This window comes from Podarcis raffonei, chromosome 16, assembly GCF_027172205.1.
Source record: "Podarcis raffonei isolate rPodRaf1 chromosome 16, rPodRaf1.pri, whole genome shotgun sequence".
Taxonomy (NCBI): domain Eukaryota; kingdom Metazoa; phylum Chordata; class Lepidosauria; order Squamata; family Lacertidae; genus Podarcis; species Podarcis raffonei.
In genome coordinates, this window is record NC_070617.1 from 26146513 (window position 1) to 26162972 (window position 16460).

The 16460-nt window shown below is 44.2% G+C and overlaps 1 protein-coding gene across 2 annotated transcripts in view; it reads left to right on the forward strand.

Moving 5' to 3' along the window:
- The first annotated feature begins 4219 nt into the window (after positions 1-4219).
- Positions 4220-16460, forward strand: part of CABP1 (calcium binding protein 1) — a 73204-nt gene continuing 60963 nt past the window's right edge. The window contains exon 1 of one of the 2 annotated variants that reach the window (XM_053368538.1): positions 4220-4706. The gene's annotated coding sequence lies outside the window, so the exon portion shown is untranslated. The remainder of the gene's footprint in view (positions 4707-16460) is intronic. The other variant, XM_053368542.1, reaches the window with a different exon arrangement.

The window sequence follows — 16460 nt, forward strand, 5'->3', positions numbered from 1 at the left end:
CCCCCCGCACTATTAGCGTACTAACCGTCATTACCTTTCAAAGTTCCCTCCCTCGGAGTTCAGCCGTCAGCAGACCAATCAGCGCTCATGCACTTCCTCTTTCGCCCGCCTTTTTTCAAGTTTAAATGCGATTGGTTCCCTCCGAGAGTGAAGGAGCCACGGAGGAGTTTGTTAACTTTTTCGCCGCTTGGTGGCGTGCGAGCGCTTTGCTCGGCTTTTTCCCGCCTTAAGTGCAGAGCGCTGAGGTGGGAAAAACCTTTTCTTCTTTCTCACCTCATGAAATACAGTACTCGTGTATGGGTCGCATAAAATAAACAGAATTTTACCTTTTAAAAAATAAGGGTGGAGGGGGAGAAGACAGGCCACGAGCATTGTTGTTGTTGTTTAGTCGTTTAGTCGTGTCCGACTCTTCGTGACCCCATGGACCAGAGCACGCCAGGCACCTCTGTCCTCCACTACCTCCCGCAGTTTGGTCAAACTCATGCTGGTAGCTTCGAGAACACTGTCCAACCATCTCGTCCTCTGTCGTCCCCTTCTCCTTCTGCCCTCCATCTTTCCCAACGTCAGGGTCTTTTCCAGGGAGTCTTCTCTTCTCATGAGGTGGCCAAAGTATTGGAGCCTCAGCTTCAGGATCTGTCCTTCCAGTGAGCACTCAGGGCTGATTTCCTTCAGAATGGATACGTTTGATATTCTTGCAGTCCATGGGACTCTCAAGAGTCTTCTCCAGCACCATAATTCAAAAGCATCAATTCTTCGGCGATCAGCCTTCTTTATGGTCCAGCTCTCACTTCCATACATCACTACTGGGAAAACCATGGCTTTAACTAGACGGACCTTTGTTGGCAAGGTGACGTCTCTACTTCTCAAGATGCTATCTAGGCCTGTCATTGCCCTTCTCCCAAGAAGCAGGCGTCTTTTAATTTCGTGGCTGCTGTCACCATCTGCAGTGATCATGGAGCCCAAGAAAGTAAAATCTCTCACTGCCTCCATTTCTTCCCCTTCTATTTGCCAGGAGGTGATGGGACCAGTGGCCATGATCTTCGTTTTTTTGATGTTGAGCTTCAGACCATATTTTGCGCTCTCCTCTTTCACCCTCATTAAAAGGTTCTTTAATTCCTCCTCACTTTCTGCCATCAAGGTTGTGTCATCTGCATATCTGAGGTTGTTGATATTTCTTCCGGCAATCTTAATTCCGGCTTGGGATTCATCCAGCCCAGCCTTTCGCATGATGAATTCTGCATATAAGTTAAATAAGCAGGGAGACAAAATACAGCTTTGTCGTACTCCTTTCCCAATTTTGAACCAATCAGTTGTTCCATATCCAGTTCTAACTGTAGCTTCTTGTCCCACATAGAGATTTCTCAGGAGACAGATAAGGTGATCAGGCACTCCCATTTCTTTAAGAACTTGCCATAGTTTGCTGTGGTCGATACAGTCAAAGGCTTTTGCATAGTCAATGAAGCAGAAGCAGATGTCTTTCTGGAACTCTCTAGCTTTCTCCATAATCCAGCGCATGTTTGCAATTTGATCTCTGGTTCCTCTGCCTCTTCTAAATCCAGCTTGCACTTCTGGGAGTTCTCGATCCACATACTGCTTGAGCCTTCCTTGTAGAATTTTAAGCATAACCTTGCTAGCGTGTGAAATGAGTGCAATTGTGCGGTAGCTGGAGCATTCTTTGGCACTGCCCTTCTTTGGGATTGGGATGTAGACTGATCTTCTCCAATCCTCTGGCCACTGCTGAGTTTTCCAAATTTGCTGGCATATTGAGTGTAGCACCTTAACAGCATCATCTTTTAAAATTTTAAATAGTTCAGCTGGAATACCATCACTTCCACTGGCCTTGTTATTTGCAGTGCTTTCTAAGGCCCATTTGACTTCACTTTCCAGGATGTCTGGCTCAAGGTCAGCAACCACACTACCTGGGGTGTACGAGACATCCATATCTTTCTGGTATAATTCCTCTGTGTATTCTTGCCACCTCTTCTTGATGTCTTCGGCTTCTGTTAGGTCCTTACCACTTTTGTCCTTTATTCTGGTAATCTTTGTATGAAATGTTCCTTTCATATCTCCAATTTTCTTGAACAGATCTCTGGTTCTTCCCATTCTGTTGTTTTCCTCTATTTGTTTGCATTGCTCGTTTAAGAAGGCCTTCTTGTCTCTCCTTGCTATTCTTTGGAAATCTGCATTCAATTTCCTGTATCTTTCACCATCTCCCTCGCATTTTGCTTGCCTTCTCTCCCCCGCTATTTGTAAGGCCTCATTGGACAGCCACTTTGCTTTCTTGCATTTCCTTTTCATTGGGATGATTTTCGTTGCTGCCTCCTGTACAATGTTATGAGCCTCCATCCATAGTTCTTCAGGCACTCTGTCCACCAAATCTAAATCCTTAAACCTGTTCCTCACTTCCACTGTGTATTCATAAGGGATTTGACTTAGATTGTATCTTACCGGCCCAGTGGTTTTTCCTACTTTCTTCAGTTTAAGCTTGAATTTTGCTATAAGAAGCTGATGATCTGAGCCACAGTCAGCTCCAGGTCTTGTTTTTGCTGACTGTATAGAGCTTCTCCATCTTTGGCTGCAGAGAATATAATCAATCTGATTTCGATGCTGCCCATCTGGTGATGTCCATGTGTAGAGTCGTCTCTTGTGTTGTTGGAAAAGCGTGTTTGTGATGACCAGCTTGTTCTCTTGACAGAACTCTATTAGCCTTTGCCCTGCTTCGTTTTGATCTCCAAGGCCAAACTTGCCAGTTGTTCCTTTTATCTCTTGATTCCCTACTTTAGCATTCCAATCCCCTATAATGAGAAGAACATCCTTCTTTGGTGTCAATTCTATAAGGTGTTGTAAGTCTTCATAGAATTGGTCAATTTCAGTTTCTTCAGCACCAGTAGTTGGTGCATAAACTTGAATTACTGTGATGTTAAAAGGTCTGCCTTGGATTCGTATCGAGATCATTCTATCATTTTTGAGATTGCATCCCAGTACAGCTTTCGCCACTCTTTTGTTGACTATGAGGGCCACTCCGTTTCTTTTACGGGTTTCTTGCCCACAGTAGTAGATGTGATGGTCATCCGAACTGAATTCGCCCATTCCCGTCCATTTTAGTTCACTGATGCCCAGGATGTCAATATTTATTCTTGCCATCTCATTTTTGACCACCTCCAACTTACCCAAGTTCATGGTTCTTACATTCCAGGTTCCTATGCAATATTTTTCTTTACAGCATTGGACTTTCCTTTCGCTTCCAGGCATATCCGCAACTGAGCGTCCTTTCGGCTTTGGCCCAGCCGCTTCATCAGCTCTGGATCTACTTGTACTTGTCCTCCGCTCTTCCCCAGTAGCATGTTGGACGCCTTCCGACCTGAGGGGCTCATCTTCCAGCGTCATAACTTTTATATGCCTGTTGTCTTTGTCCATGGAGTTTTCTTGGCAAGGATACTGGAGTGGTTTGCCGGTTCCTCCTCCAGGTGGATCACATTTGGTCAAAACTCTCCACTATGACCTGTTCATCTTGTGTGCCCTGCTCGGCATAGTTCATAGCTTCTCTGAGTTCTTCAAGCCCCTTCACCACGGCAAGGCAGTGATCCATGAAGGGGCCACGAGCATAGTGTTTCACAAATATATATATATATATTTCAATTTAGCAGAATTCTATATACCACTTAGTTTTTTTAAACAACAACCACCTCACAGTGGTTAACAAAAAGAATTAAAAAAATAGTTTAATAGTTTAAAAACAACTATGTCAAGCCTTCGACGAATAATTAAAATAAATAATAAGCTAAGACTGGGACTAAAATAACTATCGTAAACAAAACAAAAAAGAAAAAGTTAAAATTGACAGTAAGCTAAAAACCACATGAAAACATGACAATGTGTCTGGATAGGTTTTGTGTAAGCAGAAATGTCTTTAGCAGGCATGGAAAAGAGTACAGTGAAGGTCCGTGCATGATGTTGGGAGGAAGCTGCTAAACTGAAATTTTGATTTATTACAAATGCAGACAGTATTAATTACGTGGTGCTGTAACAGCACCAGTTCCTCAGACCAAAGCAGTCATATATGGGGGTAAGCAGTGCTTTTTTTCTGGGGGGGATGCAGAGGTACGCATACTTCTAAACATTTTGTGAATCTTTGTATGTTTGTCCATTTACCACCCCCCAATTTGAACTATAAAATGGTGATTTTATTGAGTCAAAATGAGCGTACCCCTAAACATTTTTTTAGAAAAAAAGGACTGGGGGTAAGGCAATTCGGCAGGTCAACTTCATGTGAAACATACACATATACATAGAGACATGTACGTGCAGATATTTGACATGGTGCTTTTCTATTGTTCAAAGAACTGCAGATAATGTCCAATTAATGTCTTGTTCTTTTGAAGGGAGCTTTGTGTTAAGTTGTGGGTGAACATATCAGACGACACAGCAATTCTTCAAACAGCTCTTGTTTATTCACAGGCCAGAACAGAACAGAACTGAACTGAAGGGTTCAGCCAGCCTGCTTATATAGAGCTCCAGTACAACGTAACTGTAACAACTTTCTGAAACTATCCAATCACTGAACGTCACTTTCAATCCCTTCTTTGCTTATGTGGACCTGAGTGAAAACTATCTACAGTATCCTCCTGCTGGCCCAGGGTGAGAACTTCAGTACATAACACTTTGATTGCAACAGTGATCACTGAAGCTGTGGACCAAGGAAGGAGGTAAGAGAGCCCACATATTGCTTCACTCATTTTTTGCCACACACTACTGTCATGCTGGAAAGGTCTCCCCGGCTTTGGTGAGAAGGAAGGGAGTGGAAAATGGTGCTGGAATGTCAAGTCGCTGGGTATCACGTGGGGAGAGTTCTGCAGCACCCATGTCCTGCTTATGGGCTTCCCTTTGAGGCAGCTATTCTGCCACTGAGAGGATGCTGGGCTAGATCAGTCTGCTTTGGCCTGAATCAGCCACTGGGCTCTTTTTATGGTCTTAATGCTTGGCTATTTTTTACTCTACATCCATAAACTTACCATCTGAAGATCCCACCTCACGCACCTGACCAAATGGACTCTGGTGGATCAAAAGGAGTCTTTTGACTCCTGCTTCGCCCCCTGGAACTACTTTGTTTTGGGGGTGCCTTTTCAATATTTTCCAAATGCAAATTCTCAAGTCACTGTTCTTCATCTTTCATCCTGCTTCTGCAGGTCACTGGAAGTTAAAACTCAGCACAGGGTGGCAAAATTTATCTTGCATTCATTGTACATACATGTAACAGCAGGCACATTTGGATCTGGAATAATAATATTTGGATTTGATATCCCGCTTTTATCACTACCCGAAGGAGTCTCAAAGTGGCTAACATTCTCCTTTCCCTTCCTCCCCCACAACAAACACTCTGTGAGGTGAGTGAGGCTGAGAGACTTCAGAGAAGTGTGACTGGCCCAAGGTCACCCAGCAGCTGCATGTGGAGGAGCGGGGACGCGAACCCGGTTCCCCAGATTATGAATCTACCGCTCTTAACCACTACACCACACTGGCTCTCAGTAAGGAACCCCTGTATCATCTGTAAATTCATATGCTGTAGCATAGGTGGTGATAACCTATTAAATACCAATTCTGATTCCCCCATCCTCCCCAAATTGATCTCATGCAGCAGGGATTAATGTCTACTCTACATGGCTCTGCTGGCTGGGGCTGATGGGAGTTGTAGTCCAAAACATTTCATGGACTGCAAATTGAGGAAGGCTAACCTATTACTTCAAATAATGCATCTCCCTCTAACCCATGCTTCCCATGGTGGGTGGTACCAACTTCTGGGAGGCTGTGGGATTATCTAGGGTGGCGCTAAGAGCCAGGGGGGCAGCAGTGGGACGCTGGAGGTGTAAATGACTAACAGGCTTTGAAAACCTGATATCATTGGATCAAGTTCATAAGTTTTGTTTGATTGATTCAACTGAATAGTTTTAACTGACTTTTATATAAATGTGAAATTAATTGTTACAGCTTTGAATTGTGTTATTTTCTTCCTTAGTGGGTTGTGTAAAGTGCTAATATGAATGATGCTTTTTATAGGGCATGGGGCACTGGGGATGAGTTTATGGAACCAAGAGAATGATGGCTTAAAAAGGATTGGGAACCACTGCTCTAATCCATTGGTCTTCAGATGGTGGGTGGGCCTAACCAAAGATTAGCAGTGCTTCTGCCTTGAAAACATATATTGGAAAATGAATAATTGGTTCCCTGAATGCATGCTTAGGCTAAAGGGTGGCTCCTTGGTCTCAAAAGGGTGAGGACTATTGCTCTTTTCAATGCAGGCCAGGTCACAAATCCAAAATACAGTACTGCAGGCAAAAAAGGGTGGGTTGCTCTTTTCGGTGTTGCTCTATAGTATTCATTAACATAAGGTTTAAACTGGTTTGATGCTATTTAGTTGTTTCTTATTGTCAGGCAGACTGAGGAGGGCAAACATGTTATATAAATAAATGAAACCCTCTTGCTGTTCATTAAGTGCAATTGCATCTCCCTAGTTAACGACTCGTTTTTCCTCCTTGTATTCCTCCACAGTCCTCTGGGGCTTTTCAGTTTGAAATGCTCTGCCTTATGTATATAAATGAAGGCCACCAACACAGCAGTAGGTGCAAGGATTCTTCCTTGTTGCAAACCACAGCCAGCCTGAATTTATTCAAATTCTTAAAAAAAATTAACATTTCATCCCCAGTAAAGCTGAGTATGTGTGGTGGCAGCAGCAGGGGGTGGGGGATATTTCCACTCTGAGCCCCTGCTGGTTTGCCTGCTGGGTGCTCTGGTGGCCCCCCCCCCATGATGTTGTGCAAGATGTTTATGGCATCCTTGAGAAAATTGGTGACATTATAGGAATGGGATGAGAGTGGCATCCTGTAGCTTCAAATGTTCCCTTTCTGCTCCCATCTGCCTCATTTGCACTTCAAACCTTGGCCTGCCTGGGCTTGAAGCAGGAAGCAGCAGACAGCCACAAAATTATATCCCCCTGGTTTTCACCCCCACTCGACTCCTCTGCTGTTGCAGTCCAGCTGGGCTCGCATAAATGCTCTTGATGAGTTCACAAAGGACTCTATGGAACAGTTATCCACCTCCCTGCCCCCACTGCCTGCCTAGTGATGGGGTGGATGTGCCTGTGACAGACAATCCAAATTTCACCCCTGCTCCCCCTGCATGTTCACAAATATACCCCAATTCAATTCTGTTTACTTCTCTTTCCAGAAAATTGCTTCAAGCATCACAGAACAGGGAGATCAGATGAAGAGGTGGCAGGTTTCACTCTTCTCTGCTGCACGCTCCCTTAGCAGACTGATATGGCCAACACGGTGCCCATGGGCACTAATGACCCCACCCCTGCCTCTCTATGGTTCCCGCAAAAAGTCTCTGTATACATTCCCTGTAAAATGCACAAAGGACTATTTGCTACTCCTGCTCAGTGGCCGCCAACCCTGATGGCTATGTACCACCTCCACTGTTGGAGGCAGTGTGCTCCAGAAAACCGCAGGAGGGGGAGAACGCTGTTGCACTCAAGCCTGCCTGCCTGAACTATTCATGGCCTTGCACCGCTATGGTTAAATCGGCATGCATCATAGAATCATACCTGAAAGCTAACTCTGTGCCAGCACTGGACGTTTTATTTTGGGGTGGGTTTGTTTGTATTTGTTTATTGTTGTTATTGCTGCTGCTGTTATCTCACCTTTCCTGCAAGGAGCTCAAGGTGACACATGGCTCTCTCCATCCCCATTTCATTACAACATGACAGAAGTTAATAAAATCATGCACAGCCTAGAGAAAGTAGATAGAAATTGATGTAGGTACCACCTTTTGGTGTCCTTCTCCCTTTTCTTTCATTCAGATGTGACAGCCATTTAGTGTTAAACCACACCCTTATGGCAACCATTTTGTGACTGACACCCGTAGCACTTTTTCAGAATTTACTATGTGATCATTCACTGGTTGATGACAGCTAGAGTAGATCCTACATCCCTATTTAGATGTGAACAGGGCAAAAACATGTTTAAGGGACACATGGTCAGCCTGCCTGGGGTCACTAGCCTTACAAGAAGGAAATGCATGGCTGTGTACATACCATCCTTTTAAAGCGCATTTGAATCACATTCTTTCCCTTGAAGAATTATGGGCACTGTAGTTTACCACTCACAGAGCTACAATTCCCAGCAGCAACCCTTAACAAACTGCAGTGTCTAGAATTCTTGGAAGGAAAGTCTGTGCTTCGAACGTGCTTTAAAGGCATAGTGTGTATACAGTTATCCATTCCCTCCCACACCACACACTGCAACCCGAAAACCCGAATCCATCCTCTCATAAAAAGGGTTTCTCTTGGGACTGTTGCCTTGTATGGTCTTTATAAGCTTCTCTGATTTTCCTGGCATTTATTATTTCTGACGCATATCCCTCTTTAAGTTGAGCAGCCTGTACATCTTTTCATTGCAGTTTCAATGTTCCCTGACTGAATCTGGAGAGCCATTCCTGCCAGCCAGTGTGGACAATACTGAGCTGGATGGACTACTGGTCTGATTCAATAACCAGGTAGATTCCTGTGATCCTAACCTCACAACATTTGGGGGTCTGGAAAAACTTCTCTGTGTGGTGACTTAGACAGAAATGTGGAAACATAGAAAGCTGTCATGCTGAATTGTGACTTTTGGTCCATTTAGCCTCTGTATTGTCTACCCTGATAGGCAGCCACTTTCCAGAGTGTCAGCCAGGGGTGTGCCCAGCCTGCCGTTGATCCTAGAGGCATCCTTCCTACTCCCTAGCCATAGATCACCTGAGCTGCTTACACAAAGCCCTAGTGGGCAGTCCTTGGAAAGGGCTCCAGTGACACCCCCTAGTGACACCTTCTGTCCTCTAACTGTATGGGCTCAGGTTGCTGCCACCAAGGCCCCCTAATTCCTCTTCCCCATTGAACAAAGGCGCAGCTGGGTCTCCAGCAAAGTGGGCCGCGTGAGTGCGGTCTCCCCTGTAATCTGATAGGACGTGTGCACAGTGCGTGGCGGTGAGCTGGGCTCTGTGCGCAGCAAAAGGAATCTATTTTCAGCCCAAGAGCCTGATTAGGAGAGACACAGAAGCCAAAGCAATGGAATCTTCAGTGAGAGAGAGAGAGAAAAATCCTTCTTCCTTCATTTTCCCCAAGATACCACTGTAGCTACTATTATATGGTTTATAGCGAGACAATTATTGCCCATGACAGTAAGAGTTGGATAGATGCCAATATGATGTAGAAAAAGGAAGCTTGCGGCATTAGATAACAAGTAATTAAGGTTGTTGTTTATCAGACTTCTTCAACTAACAAGCACTTACCTCAAAGAATCCTCAGAATTGCTGTTTGTTCAGGGTGATGGGAATTGCAGTTCTGTGAGGGGTTAAACTACAGTTCCTGGGGGATGTATTTTACATTTATTAAGCATATGCAGTCTTAATCCACTTTTCTCCCAACCCCTAATAGTGTGACTACTATTTATTTAGAAACCCCATCATGAGTGGGCTAATGATGCGACTAACATCCATTCTGGTTTGGCCCTGGGAGGTCCGTGAGCCAGGTGTGATGGACACAGGCGACGCTGAAGTTGGTTCCTTCTCTGTGTGCATGTTCAAAATGCAGCTCCATCAGCCAGCGGTTTGCTGCAGCAGCCATTCTTCAGAGCGGGCGAGGGACTTGGACCCACTCCCGTTTCTGTTGGAGTACAAGTCCCAGAATCCTTGACCATGCTGCAAAAAGTTCCTTACTACAAAAGGTCTGGGTTTGGGGGAGATGGCAGTGCAGGCTTTTTCTGCATGAGCCATAATCAGTGTTAACTGTGCAACCTGCATTTCTAGGTAACTTCTACAAAGAGAAGACAAAAGGGTATAGAAAAGAGCCTCTGTACCATAAGTGTACCTGGGCAATTCCTGCTTGAGACACCAAGGGCATCCCTTTGTGATCTGCCACGGAGTTGCAGGTGCCACATAACTCTCCTTCTGAACCTGTAAGTAAAAAATATTTTACTGTGGCAGCACCCAGCCTTTGAGACTCCCTGCCTCTTGACATCAGCCAAGTACCTTCTCTGTTTTCTTTTCAGCACCTATTTAAAATATATTTGCATAGGCACTCCTATCCAAAACATATTTGCATAGGCACCCCTATCCAGATATGTAGAATGCTGAAATGTGTTAATCTATTTTTGCTTACTGTTGATTTCAATAATCTCTTGAATATTTATCAATACCCATTTTAAAATGTTGTCTATTGAGAATTTTAATGTGTTGGTTTTTTTGTAAACCACTTTGAGGGTTTTTTCTCCCTATCAAGTGGTGTATATATATTGCCATGAATTTTCTAAAATATACAATTCTTAGCTCCCATGGAGAACTCCCATCCACCTTAATTCCCTAAAACCAGCTTACCTGGAAAGGAGTGGGGAGGTGGTCACCTGAGAAGGGATTTTGATTACTTTCCTGTAAAGTGTTTAGTCATCATCACCACTCAGTGAGGCACAAGCAGAGGCAGAATGCCAAACATCTCAGGCCTCCCAAAGTACTTAACACCACTTAACTCCTGGGATAAGAGCAGAAATGGGGAGGGGGAGGAAAAGAGGAACTGGCATGTAGCTCCCACCTAGCAGGTGGTGAAGCAGGAAAGCAGATCTGCTGCCAACAAGTAGGCTAGTTAGGAACACATCTCACAAGATGGAAGAAAAAACGGATTGAGGCAATATATGCCAGGGTGACAGATTCCCAATTCACACACAGGATGGATCTGTGATAGTTCCTACACTGTCCAAGCAAGTGGCAATTTTGAAATGAAACTTAAGTCCTCAAAATACAGGAACTTGCCTTGTACTGAGTCAGACCCTTGGTCTATCTAGTTCAGTATTGTCCACGTGGACTGGCATCAGCTTTCCAGCATTTCAGGCAGGGAATATTCCCTGGCCCCACTTGGAGATACTGCTGGGGATTAAACCTGGGACCTTCTGTATGCAAAGCAGCTGCTTTTCTATTAAGCTATTGCTCTTCCTCAGACTGTTAAAGATGCAGCTGTTTTCATCGCATTTCCCTCTTAAACAAATACGTTTAATACTTTTTTCCTGAAAGCCTTCATCCTCTTGTGGTGGTGAGTTTCATCAGTTAATTAAGCATTCTATGAAGAAACTTTTCTCAGCCCTTCATGACACATTGCACCTGCCCAAATTCCTTCTTCTACACAACTGTTCAGGTGCCCTTTTGCCATCCTTCACAATCAATTGCTTTGCCTTGCACAGGATTTGCTTTAACTGGAGTGGAAGGGAGCGGTTGAGGCTGCATCACAAATAATGCACAGATTATTGTCATTTCTACCAGACTCCCAGTAAATGGCAACAGTCTGTTGTATTAAATATATGAATCTCCCTTCCTACAAGTCTCAAGGGAATTTACACTCATATGATAAAAACAATTAAAAACGGGTTTAAAACAATAGAAAAAGACAACTAAGGATTTTAAAAGCTAATAAAAACCAAAGCAAAGACCCCCAAAAGAACAAATAAAATCTCCAAAGCTTATAAAACTGGAAAAGCTTATTGAAACAAAAATGTCTTCAATTCTTTCTGAAAAAACAGGTGAAAAAAGTACTAAGGAAGGGGTAAAAAATGTCTGGAGAGACCATCCTGAGTCAGTTGCACTTCAGTTGGCCTTCATAGAACAAAAGGGAAGCCTAGCTGCTGAATCGGGCCAAAGGGGGCCCATCTAGTCCAGCCATTCCCTCGGCCCAATTTATTTTCAAGCCCTCCAAGGTGGTGGACGTTGCTTCATCTTGTGGGAGTGAAGCCTACAGTTTTAGCTATGTGCAGTGTAATAGAATCATAGAACTGTAAATTGCTTTCTTTTGTTCATCTGGAATCTTCTAACATTCAGATTCATTGGATGACCCCATTAGGTTCTAGGGAGAGAAAAAGCTCTCTGTAGAAATTCATAAGGGAAGCAAGACCAAGACCATCTCAGAACAATTCTCCTTCAGCCAGATTAAGACCGAGTCTTATCCGCGGAGCAGAGTGTTGTAACTACTCTCCTGGGACCCTTTGAAAGCCTTTCTTTCGGTCTGCGACCATCTATATTCTGCCCTGCAGGGATTTTCTCAGTGCTCCTGTTTGCACTGCTAGATGTGACCTTTTCATGCAGCATATATCACAAATCATAACATCCACACTTTGTTCCATGTTTTCACAAAGCCTGTGGCCCTTTTAGCAAATGCCAACAGTACCGCAGTTATTTGGTTGAGGACGCTGGTGGGAGAATGAGATTGGGACAAAATCTGCTAGGTGCGTAAGGCATGCCCCTGAGAGTAAGGCAGTGCAAACATGCCCAGAGGGTGTACAAGAATACAAACGGAGGAGCATCCTTCTGGCAACACCTGTACATGATACCATCACCTGGTCAGCCAAAGTGTGGTCAAATTGGCTGTTGTTGTTGCTGGCGTTTACATAAGTCTTTGTGATTATGGGAAGGCAACCAATATCCTTTCTGCATGGCTGTTCCACCAAAAGCATATTTTTTCATCCTAAAATAACCTCGACTGAACACACAAAACAATCTGGCTAAAATTAAAACAGCCATTTGAAGCCTCCGTCTGCTGTTGCCTGAAGCTTTTTTGTCATCCTCCCCACCACCCTCTTTCCTCATTCTCCAAGGTCACTGAAACAGAAATGAACATCCGCATTTGGGCACATTGTCCTGGAGCCTAATGGACTAAGAAGGATTCCATGTGAGCCCCTGCGGCCCTGTCACCCCACACACTTGCTTTGTCTCAGACCCATGGCCTCAAACAAACCCCATCTCTGACCCTTGTCGCTAAAGATAAAAGCCTTTTTCTAGAGTTCTCATTCAACTTCTAGCCTTACAAGCCAGGTGATAATTAGATAATTAAAAAATCTGCATTTTTCAAAGCCATTTTGTACACGCACGCACGCACGAACATCCCAGCCCTCTGGATTCCCCTTCTGAAAGAGCATCTGTTCCTTCTGCTCAGTGGACCGGTCGGTGGGTGGGGGCACACACACGATAAGCCCGTCATCCCATCTGCTTAAAAAGGTCCACAGATGTAACTGAACTCTCCAGTGCTTTCGGTCACATGGGTAGCATTTAGAGCCTGAGGTCATAGGACGAAATTCCACTTGGGTCCTCTTCTGTGTTCTTAGCATGGTTGATGTTTAGTTGAGCCACTTGCATGCAGCAGCTGGCCTGACCTAGCTGGGACTCAGTCATGCTTTGTGCAAAAAAAGAAGAACGTATTTGCACACAAAAATGGCACGTGTACATTTATATGTGCAGGTGGAAATTTAGAAACAATTGCTATAATTTAAAAGTGAAAACTAAAAAGTTCCATAGACTTCACAAATCTGAAAATGCCTTTGAGATAGAAAGGTGCCATAGACTGAGTCAGACCATTGGTCCACCTAGCTCAGTACTGCCTACACTGACTGGCAGAGGCTCTTCAGAGTTTCAGAGAGGAGCCATTCCCAGCCCTACCTGGAGATGCCCTTGGGGACTGAACCTGGGACCTTCTGCACACAAGACAGATACTCTACTACTGAGCTATGGCCCTTTCCTATCCTTCTCAAAGCCATTGGTCCATAAATCTATTATTCACACAGCTCAGAGGGATATGGCAGGAAGACAGGCAGCCTGGGATGACCTTATCTAATCCATTCCTCCCAACATGGGCTTCCAGCAGGGCAGAAGTAACCTTTGGAGAGATGAAGCACAGTAGCTGCGGATTGGCTCCATACTGGGCTGAGGCTCTGATTGGTAGCCAGAGGGCCCTCAGCTTGTGCTGGTGTCAGCTTAGTGCCCAAAAGATGCCAATCACTGACAAGCCAGGGTGCACAAATCTAAAATGTGTGTTTGAGCAACCTCGACAAAGACCTAGCCATCTGTCTCTTCGAGCCTCAATCAAATCCCAGCCATTACATACCACCAACAAACTAGAGGTTTTTTTTTGGGGGGGGGGGTTAGACTGCAAAGGGGATGCAGCTAACAAGTATTGGTTGAAAGGGGGGGAACCCACATACCCACCTTTTCGTTCTGCCTCTGAGTCGATTTGGCAGTTCAGGATTTGCACATTAGAACCCATTCGGAATCTGGTTCAGAGGGAGGAAATGTATTGAAGGATCATCCTCTAAAATTAGGCCAAAGAAGACATTGAGCCTCAGAGGCACCCAATCCACTTTGGGGGGGTGGGAGGTTTGCTTTAAAAAATATGTTTAATATTCTCAGCTCTTTCAAGACATGTTTGCGCTTGAGTCAAAGGAGCTGGAAAGAGCTGTCACTTTTTCTAAGTCAGCTCTTCATCCAGGAAAAAGCAATGGGATCGGACAAAGAAATATATATTTTATTTTTAAAAACCCCAAATCTATCTTGTAGCCTTCGGTTGATGGACTCCACCAGCAGCCCTAGAGGGATGGGAGCTTGCAATGGCATCAAGGATGATTTGTGCTTGCTATCGGCAGGTCACAGCTAAGGCTGCTGGGCCCCTTGAGGAGCTGGATGTAGTTCATCACTCTAGTACTGAACTCAGGCACTGGACTGGAGGTGCCGACCTGCTGCCCCTTGGATGGCACCCTCTAGAATAGCTGGCTCTGCATCCAAGCAGTTGATGTTATATCGCATGAAGTCCTGATACCCAACCAGTGGGGATGCCCTTGAAGCGAGCACTGCGTTCCTTTTTGGAATGAACCCAGCTATTTTAATGGGAGATGATTTGGGCCCTGCGTTCTCCAACATCTTCTAGGTTGCCTGAAGCACAAGTTCTGTCTTCTGCTTCCAACACTATCTGTACTGTCTGGTTACAGATAGGTAGCCGTGTTGGTCTGCCATAGTCAAAACAAAAAAATTTTTTCCTTCCAGTAGCACCTTAAAGACCAACTAAGTTAGTTCTTGGTATGAGCTTTCGTGTGCATGCACACTTCTTCAGATACCAGATACTTCAGGTATCTGAAGAAGTGTGCATGCACACGAAAGCTCATACCAAGAACTAACTTAGTTGGTCTTTAAGGTGCTACTGGAAGAAAAAAATTTTTTTGTTTGTACTGTCTGGGTTTACCTTCCATCCGTCTCAAATCATCCCCCTTTCCTGCTGTATTTTGCCCTCTGCCCATCATGTGCTGATAACTAGAGATGTCATTCTGACATTAGAGAAGCCAAAGAATCATTTTATTTGTTCACCTTAAATCAGTTGTATGTCTCAGCATTCCCAAACCCAGTGCCTTTCAGAGGTTTTAGACCGGAACTAAGGATGGGGAGAATACCTTGGCTCAATTCACATTTAGATGTGACTCTATCAAATTTACACTTAAATCCACATTTCTCCAAATTTTGAGAGGCAGTTCTCCAACCAAATTCCTGCACCTGCAATTCCTGCTGTGATTCCTGCATTGCAGGGGACTCGACTAGGTGGCCCTTTGGATTCTTCCAGCTCTACAATTCCTTGATTCTGTGATTCAATTAATGTATACAAAAATGCATATATCAGAAAGGAAGTGTGCAAGAGAGAGAGCATATAGGTTGTAGACTTATAAGAAAGGACATGTAAGTTGCTTTAAACTGTTTTTAATATTGTGTTTTAATGTTGCAGCCTGCCTTGGGACCTTCGGGTGAATGGTGGGTGATAAGAATAATAATAAAAAAATGTATTGGTGAAAATAGCACACACAAAAATGTGTGTATTAGGAGAAACTTGCCCTAAAATGCTGTTGAATCATTGTGAAGGCTTTTGAAAAATAATAATTGCAAACTGATATAGAAATGTTAAAAACTAAACTTGAAAATGAGATATTGGAGTGAAACTGACAATTTCACCCATCCCTAACTATAATTCCCATCAGCCCAAGCCAACATAGACCACTCCCATAGCACACTGTATCATTTCTGGGATGCTATTACCCTCCTGTCTCTGATGTGGGGCAGGGTATGGCCTCCATCTAGATGGGTTGCAGAGAAGAGCAAAGGGAGTCACACCAGAGACCTTGCAGCATCCTGGTACTCTCTCCATTCTCCCCACTTGGTAAAGTTGGCCACTTTGCAAGTAAATAAGGTAAAGGTAAAGATAAAAGTGAATATCAAGGAGAGGCAGGGAATCTCTCTTATGAGCAGCCTTGCAGGGGTTGCATGCCAGAGATAGGTGTGACCAGAAGCAAAAGTGGGAGGGGCAAGGGATGCGATTATTACCTTCTGTACAGATAGGTAAAAGTAAAGGACCCCAGAAAAACATCTACTTCTGCTTCATTGACTATGCAAAAGCCTTTGACTGTGTTGACCACAGCAAACTATGGCAAGTTCTTAAAGAAATGGGAGTGCCTGATCACCTCATCTGTCTCCTGAGAAATCTCTATGTGGGACAAGAAGCTACAGTTAGAACTGGATATGGAACAACTGATTGGTTCAAAATTGGGAAAGGAGTACGAGAAGGCTGTATTTTGTCTCCCTGC